The sequence below is a fragment of the Salvelinus sp. IW2-2015 genome, unplaced genomic scaffold, assembly GCF_002910315.2.
Source record: "Salvelinus sp. IW2-2015 unplaced genomic scaffold, ASM291031v2 Un_scaffold2150, whole genome shotgun sequence".
In the NCBI taxonomy this organism is placed as follows: domain Eukaryota; kingdom Metazoa; phylum Chordata; class Actinopteri; order Salmoniformes; family Salmonidae; genus Salvelinus; species Salvelinus sp. IW2-2015.
Window position 1 is genome coordinate 18,099 of NW_019943482.1, and position 9,101 is coordinate 27,199.

The following is a 9,101-nucleotide window of genomic DNA, read 5'->3' on the forward strand; positions in this document are numbered from 1 at the left end:
AGCTAGAAACATAATTACTGAACTGTTGGAGCCTAGAAACCATAATATACTGACTGTTTGAATTGGAAACATAATATTACTGACTGTTGGAGCTAGAAACATATATTACTGACTGTTGGAGCTAGAAACATAATATTACTGACTGTTGGAGCTAGAAACATAATATTATTGACTGTGTAGCTAGACACATAATATTACTGACATGGAGTTGGAAACATAATATTACTGACAGTTGGAGCTAGAAACATAATATTACTGACAGTTGTAGCTAGAATCATAATATACTGACAGTTGGAGCTGAATCATAATATACTGACAGTTGGAGTTGGAAACATAATATTACTGACTTTGTAGCTAGAAACATAATATTACTGACAGTGGAGTAGAAACATAATATTACTGACAGTTGAGTTGGAAACATAATATTACTGACTGTTGTAGCTAGAAACATAATAATACTGACAGTTGGAATGGAAACATAATATTACTGACTGTTGTAGCTAGAAACATAATATTATTGACTGTTGGAGTTGGAATCATAATATTACTGACAGTTGTAGCTAGAAACATAATATATTGACTGTTGGAGTTGGAAACATAATATTACTGACAGTTGGAGCTAGAAACATAATATTACTGACTTTTGAGCTAAAACAAATATTACTGACTGTTGGAGTTGGAAACATAATATTATTGACTGTTGTAGCTAGAAACATAACGATAACGTCTGCAAATCTGTGTACGTGACCAATACATTTGATTTGATTTGATATGGACACATTTCAAATCAAATCAAATGGTATTTTTCACATGAGCCTAATACAACAGGTGTAGATCTTACCGTGAAATGCCTTAAGACCAACAACGCATTTTTAGAAAATAGAGTTAAGAAAATATTGACTAAATTAACTAAAGTTTAAAAAAATGTACCATTATATTAACTACAAGAAACAGCACTGGAATAAATGTTCTTGACTTAGTTATGAAGCATGTTCTTTGTCTATAGTTGAGCCTTACAGACGAAGAACCACATATCTGACATTTAACTACTTTTAAAATAAACATCATACACATTTTTTGATATCCTGTCTATAAAAATGAAGTGGTCACGCAAACTCTTTACGCACCCATTAGCCGGTATTTCACATTTTAAAATAGACTCACCCAGTGCTTCATTTGTAAATCGGGAGGTGCCGGAGCAAAAGTGAGCAGGGAAGGGAGGGGGGGGGGGGGATCTGGGAAGCTCCGAGGTACCGGAACTCATGAGAAAAAAAATCTCCTTTATAATAAAGCGTTGCGTGCATACCTTCGCATTTCCATAGTGCCATAGAGCAGTAGAGTTGAGGCACTTACAGAGGTTGCACACATGGGGAACATTTTTAGCAGTCTAGGGTCCGGGAAAAATGTGTCCTTTCATAAACGCATTTCATGCAATTCCACTTCATTTTACATGACTGGAGACTTTGGCAGAATCTTTTTTTAAACCACACAAATTATCAAAATGGCAGGATACTTTGACACTGACAAACTGAGAATCTAAGTTCAATTAAAATTATAGTCATGAACATGCTTTCCAGTTTCACTGACTCACCCAACGATGAGCAGGTCACTCACTGGTGATGGCCGATAAAGCCTATCTCTCTCTCTCTCTCTTGTTTTATTTGGAAGGTGATCAAATATATTTTGGTAGCCTACAGCATAGAGTCTTCTTTTCAGCAGGAYCCATTTGCTTCCCAACCTGTGTTTTCCCTCGYTTGTATTTGAAGTATTGCGAAAGGCCTGTTTGTCTGCATGCTGTTTTTTCACTGACAGATTTGGCGCGTGCCGGACTATAGATTATTCCTTTTTATTTGGCTACAATCCACAGCTAGGCTATTTTTTTTTAAGTATCTATTGATTCCTACTGTGGGCTTAAAATTATGTAACAGGCATTGACAATGTTAGCTACAAGCGTTGCATCTGGTGGTCTGACTGTTTCAACTTTCAACCGTGGTAGTTAAACAATGATATCTGAAATGTATCAGTGATGGCATGCTTTGTAGTTAGAATACATTGTTTCACATTGTAATCATTGCTCCTGTTATGGGTTTAGCCTATGATCATATAGTCTGAAATGCTGTCTGTCTGAAATTAATAGTCTAAGCATGCTTTGTCAGTGGTGTAAAGCACTTAAGTGAAAATACTTTTTTTTTATTTTTTATTTTATTTTATTTAACGAGATAGGCTAGTTGGGAACATGTTCTCATTTACAACTGCGACCTGGCCAAGATAAAGCTAAGCAGTGCGACACAAACAACAACACAGAGTTACACATGGAATAAACAAACATACAGTCAATAATACAATAGAGAAAGTCTATATACAGTGTGTGCAAATGAGTTAGGATAAGGGAGGTAAGGCAATAAATAGGCCATAGTGGCGAAATAATTACAAAATAGCAATTAAATACTGGAGTGATAGATGTGCAGAAGATGAGTGTGTAAGTAGAGATYCTGTGGTGCAAAGGAGCAAAATAAATAAAATAAATAACAGTATGGGGATGAGGTAGTTTGATGTGCTTTTTCAGATGGGCTATGTACAGGTGCAGTGATCTGTGAGCTGCTCTGACAGCTGGTGCTTAAAGTTAGTGAGGGAGATATGAGTCTCCAGCTTCAGTGATTTTTACAGTTCGTTCCTGTCWTTGGCAGCAGAGAACTGGAAGGAAAGGCGGCCGAAGGAGGAATTGGCTTTGGGGGTGAGCAGTGAAATATACCTGCTGGAGCGCGTGCTACGGGTGGGTGCTGCTATGGTGACCAGTGAGCTGAGATAAGGAGGTGCTTTACCTAGCAAAGACTTATAGGTTGACCTGGAGCCAGTGGGTTTGGCGAGGAATATGAGGTGAGGGCCAGCCAACGAGAGTGTTCAGGTCGCAGTGGTGGATAGTATATGGGGCTTTGGTGACAAAACTACTTAAGTCGTTTTTTGAGGTATCTGTACTTTGCTTTACGATTTATATTTTTGACAACTTTTAATTTTACTTCACTACATTCCTAAAGAAAATAATGTAATTTTTACTCCATACATTCTCCCTGACACCCAAAAGTACTTGTTACATTTTGACAGGAAAATGGTCCAATTCACAAACTTGTCAAGAGAACATCCCTGGTCATCCCTATTGCCTCTGAAGTGGCCGACTCAATAAACACAAATGCTTTGTTTGTAAGTCATGTCTGAGTGTTGAAGTATACCCCTGGCTAWCCATGAATTTAAAAATAAAAATGAAATGGTGCCGTCAGGTTTGCTTAATTTAAGGAATTTGAAATTATTTATACTTTTTCTTTTCCTTTTGGCACTTCGAACTGCCAGATGGTGAAGCATGATTCATCACTCCAGAGAATGTGTTTCCACTGCTACAGAGTCCAATGGAGGCTAGCTTTACACCACTCCGCCGATGCTTGGCATTGCGCATGGTGATCTGCGGCTGCTCGGCCATGGAAACCCATTTCGTGAAGTTCTTGTGCTGACGTTGCTTCCAGAGGAAGTTTGGAACTCGATGGTGAGTGTTGCAACCAAGGACAGACGATTTTTGCGTGGCTATGCACTTCAGCACTCGGCGGTTCCGTTCTATGAGCTTGTGTGGTCAATCCCCATTGCGGCTGAGCCGTTGTTGCTCCTAAATGTTTCCACTTCAAAATAACAGTACTTACAGTTGACCGGGGCAGCTCTAGCAGTGTAGAAATGTGGCATCCTAGGACAGTGCCACGTTGAAAGTCACTGAGCTCTTTAGTAAGGCCATTCTACTGCCAATGTTTGTCTATGGAGATTGAATGGCTGTGTGCTCGATTTTATAAAACTGTCAGCAAAGGGTGTGGCTGAAATAGCCAAATCCAGTAATTTAAAGGGGTGCCCACATACTTGTGTGTATATATAGTATATATATCAAATAAAACAGGGTTTTCTTTAATGGAAGCTTCTCTAATGGTAAACATGTAAAGTGGGGTATACCGCAGGGCAGCTCTCTTGGCCCTCTACTCTTTTCTATTTTTACTAATGACCTGCAACTGGCAGTAGCCCTTTCCTGCAGTCAAATGACCTAGTGGCCTCATGGGMGGACTTATTAATATTTTTTATTTCATAATTAATCAACATTACCATTTTTTTWAATGCCGAAAATCTGGTGTTTCTTTGTCAAACGGTTTTGTTATATTTCAGTCTTCTGTGATGTATATTAAGTGTAATATTGGGATGCAAACTCAAAATGTAATACATTTCAACTCTATATCTGACATGGTACAGGTGTCTTCTTTTTTAAGCCCATAACCATGTGTGTGAGGTGTATTCTTTTGTTTTAAAGTAGATTTGTGTAAGACTACCAAACACTCTGTATGACCCTGATTTAGCCCACTGCAGTAAAAGGTTACCAAGTCTGTGTGTCTATGTATGCTGATGATTCAACCCTATACTCGTTAGCAACCACAGCTAATGAAATCACTGCAACCCTAAACAAAGAGTTGCAGTCCGTTTTAGAATGGGTGGCCAGTAATAAACTAGTCCTGAACATCTCCAAAACTAAGAACATTGTGTTTGGTACAAATTGATCTCTACGTTCTAGACTGAAGCTGAATTTGATAATGAATAATGTCGCTGTTGAGCAAGTTGAGGAGACTAAATTACTTGGTGTTATCTTAAATTGTAAATAGTCATGGTTAAAACATATTGATTCAATGGTTTTAAAGATGGGGAGAGGTCTGCCTGTGATAAAGAGATGCTCTGCTTTTGTGATACTACATTCCASAAAGAAAGTCCTGCAGACTATAGTTTAATCTTATCTTATTGCCCAGTCATGTGGTCAAGTGCTGCAAAGAAAGACCTAGAAAAAGTGCAGCTGACCCKAAAATGACCTTTGCTGTAATCAGTGGGCTAATATCAATATAATGCATGCGAGTCTCTCTTGGCTAAAAGTAAAGGAGATAAACATTAATGTGCTAAAAATTCAAAATAGTTTGCATAGTCAACTTACACACAGCACCCCACCAGACATGCCCCCCGGGTTTTGTCCAAGGTCACCAGGTCCGGAACAAATTCAAGAAAATATACAGTATTATGTAGATCCATGTTTGAATGGAACCCTTCCATCTCAGATTTCTCAAGTGAACAGCAAACCTGCTTTGAAAAAAAACAGATAAAGCAACGCCTCATGGCACAACGGCGCTCCTCTATTTGACCTAGATATTTTGTGTGTATGTACTGTTATGTAGGCTATGTGTGCCGTTTTAAAATGTATGTTGTTCTGTCCTTGAGCTGTTCTTGTCCTTTAGTGTTCTGAATTATGTCATGCTTCATTTTGTGTTAGCAACAGCTAACGGGGAGCCAAATAAAATACCTTCTCTCTCACCCCCCTCTCTATGCCCTGACCTACCTCCTACCCCCCTCTCTATGCCCCTGGGACCAACCGTCCTGACCCCCCTCTTCCTTTGCCTCACTATATTTACTCAATATCTAACACCTGTACTCTCCAAGCAACCTACATAACCCCTGTTTTATATGGAAATGGATTTGAAAATGCATGCAATCAGCCCAATGCATGTTGCTGTTTAGACCACTTATGTATGCCCATGTCTGTGATTGTTAGTGGCTGTGGGTAAATTACAGAAATGTAATATGTGTGTGTTGTATGTGTGTGTGTGTGTGTGTGTGTGTGTGTGTGTGTGTGGTGTGTGTGGTGTGTGTGTTGTGTGTGTGTGTGTGTGTGTGTGTGTGTGTGTGTGTGTGTGTGTGTGTGTGTGTGTGTGTGTGTGTGTGTGTGTGTGTGTGTGTGTGTGGTGTGTGTGTGTGTGTGTGTGTCTCCATGCATGCACGGGGCAGTGTTTACAGGAGTGTTTGCCCAGGAGAGAGGGGAAGTACAGCTGTAACACCAGTATTCTTATCCCTAATCCCAACTCTTATTGAACAGCATAACGGTTACAGCTGGCATTGGAGTGATGCAACACAACAAGTCATTCCTCTTACAGCCCTCCCCAGTGGTTTAGACTAGAGTAAGTCTGAGTCCCAAATCGCACCCTATTCCCTATTTAGTACAGTACTTTGACGAGAGCCCATAAGGAATGGGACACAGCCACAACATCTGCTGAAAGTAAAAAAAATCACATATAAAGGTTATGAATGAGCCATTCATTCTAATGGAATTTTGTCGGATACATTAGTTTACATGGCAGTGAAACTAAGCGGAAGTGCAACCTGTCGCTCTCTCTCCAGTAAGATACTATGTTTCTGTACACTTCTGTTCTCATATTAAAGTCATTACGTGGTGTATGTTCTAATATTAAAGTCATTATCATATTAAAATGACCATTGGGGCTTCTCCAAGCACAGTTGTCCACACCCATCAGGTTTAATGTATTGCCGTGGTGATTGGGCTGATTTCTACACACACACACGCAATCCGACACACACACACACACTTCCATTTTCTGAATTCTACACCAATGGAGGCTGAGGGGAAGACGGCTCATAATAATGGCCGGAACGGAGCAAATGGAGTGGCATCAAACACATTGAAACCATGTGTTTATTTGTATTCGACACCATTCCACAAATTCTGCTCCAGCCATTACCACAAGCCTGTTCTCCCCAATTAAGGTGCCACCAACCCAACACCAATATCTACACTCACACTTCAGTAAATGTTCTGATGATTCTACACTCACACTTCAGTAATGTTCTGATATCTACACTCACACTTCAGTTAAATGTTCTGATATCTACACTGACACTTCAGATAAAAGTTCTGATATCTACACTCACATTCAGATAAATGTTCTGATATCTACACTCACAACTTCAAAGTTAAATGTTCTGATATCTACACTCACACTTCAGATAAATGTTCTGATATCTACACTCACACTTCAGATAAATGTTCTGATATCTACACTCACACTTCAGTTAAATGTTCTGATATCTACACTCACACTTCAGATAAATGTTCTGATATCTACACTCACACTTCAGTTAAATGTTCTGATATCTACACTCACCACTTCAGTTAAATGTTCTGATATCTACACTCACACTTCAGTTAAATGTTCTGAATCTACACTCACACTCAGATAAATGATTAGATATCTACACTCACACTTCAGATAAATGATTATGATATCTTACACTCACACTTCAGTTAAATTTTCTCAGAGTTCATAGTTTTCACCATCAGAGGGAGTCATTGCCAACCTTGTGGTACCCAGACACCTTCTGATCCTATTACACAGAGGTACGCCCACACCTCTGTCTATCCTGCAGTCTCTTCTCTAGTAGGGTGAGTGAGTGGTAATACATGGTTGGTGTACACAGTATGGTGAAAGACTGTTTGGTTGATATTAAGACTGAATGAATGAGACAAACTAACTGAATGACTGAAATTGAAACAGTGACTGTTAGCTAGTTGTGGGTCAATTACTTTCAATTTGGTTTACTTGCTGAATTGATGGTAATAGAAATGGAATTGACCCCAACCCTACTGTTAGCTATTAAAACAGCCAGTCTTAGCTGAACCAGCAGCAGCACAAGACACTGTTTCCATCTCTACCTATCTCCATACCTCCCTCACTCCATCAGTGAGGCCCTGCTCTCAGCCCCAGGTTTACCCCATGTTTGACATGTCAAATATTTTAGGGGAAATACGAGCAATTCCACAAACACAGACACTCTCACACACACAGACACACATTCACAGTGTGTTTGTTGTATTTAAACTGTATTTCCAAGGAGAGAGAATGGTGAGTCAGGTCATTCACAGCAGACTGAAGCCCAGGGAGAGAGAAATGGTGGGTCAGATCATTCACAGCAGACTGAAGCCCAGGGAGAGAGAATGGTGGGGTCAGATCATTCACAGCAGACTGAAGCCCAGGAGAGAGAATGGTGGGTCAGTCTCATCACAGCAGACTGAAGCCCAGGGAGAAGACATGGTGGGTCAGGTCATTCACAGCAGACTGAAGCCCAGGGAGAGAGAATGGTGGGTCAGGTCATTCACAGCAGACTGAAGCCCAGGAAGAGAGAACGGTGGGTCAGGTCATTCACAGCAGACTGAAGCCCAGGGAGAGAGAACAGTGGGTCAGATCATTCACAGCAGACTGAAGCCCAGGGAGAGAGCAGTGGGTCAGATCATTCACAGCAGACTGAAGCACCGGGAGAGAGAACAGTGGGTCAGATCATTCACAGCAGACTGAAGCCCAGGGAGAGAACAGTGGGTCAGATCATTCACAGAAGATGGACAGCAGATATAGAGGAGTATTGTTTTGTTTTCTATATAGTGATCTAGTCTATTCAGATAGAGGTTTTTCGTGTGGGAATCGGCATATGAAATATTGGGATTTGTCTGTTGGGATTTGTGGGGAACCTAGCTTGGAGTATGGCGATCCAAAAATGGAGCCGGAATGGGAATATGGCTCTGAACTCCTTTTTATAGCAACAGCTGTGAATAAGAAAATAGCACGTCTGTTTTCATTAAGAAGCTTTTCTTTATGTTTTAGTCATTCCATATCCCAGTCAATGTCTGAATGGAAGTGTGTTTCTGTGTCAATAGTATTTCTGATTGACACTCAGAATCCTGTTGAGTATACTATCTTACCGACAGGTAGTTATGGCTAAACATCTGATTTACAGAAGTTGAATTATACTGTCAAAACATTGCTCACAATTGATCGATCAAAAGAAGACAGAAGAAAATGGAAAYAGAGAGAGAGAGAAGGAAAGAGAGAGAGAAGTAGTATGTATGCAATAACAAGGTCATATTTACGCAATCACCCTCATGTCCTGTGCGTGTGTCAGGAGTGTGTGTGGAGTGTGTGTGTGTGTGTGTGTTTACACACAACAATGGATTGGAAGGGTGTGTGTCCTCTCCTAACTAAAATACAGGATGAGAGGGACAAGTTTTCAGGCCTTGCATCCTTTCTGAGTTTACTAAACAGCACAGATAGTTCATGACTGTTTTAGTAAACACAGACGTGTGTGTGTGTGTGTGTGTGTGTGTGTGTGTGTGTGTGTGTGTGTGTGTGTGTGTGTGTGGTGTGTGTGGTGGGTGTGTGTTGTGTGTGTGTGTGTGTGTGTGTGTGTGTGTGTGTGTG

General features: G+C 40.3%; 1 long non-coding RNA gene across 1 annotated transcript in view; it reads right to left on the reverse strand.

Annotated features, from left to right (window-relative positions):
- Positions 1-290, reverse strand: part of LOC139025022 (uncharacterized) — a 2,563-nt gene extending 2,273 nt beyond the window's left edge. Inside the window, exon 1 of the long non-coding RNA XR_011476451.1 lies at positions 199-290. This is a non-coding gene — a long non-coding RNA (uncharacterized lncRNA). The remainder of the gene's footprint in view (positions 1-198) is intronic.
- Between the last annotated feature and the right edge of the window lie 8,811 nt (positions 291-9,101).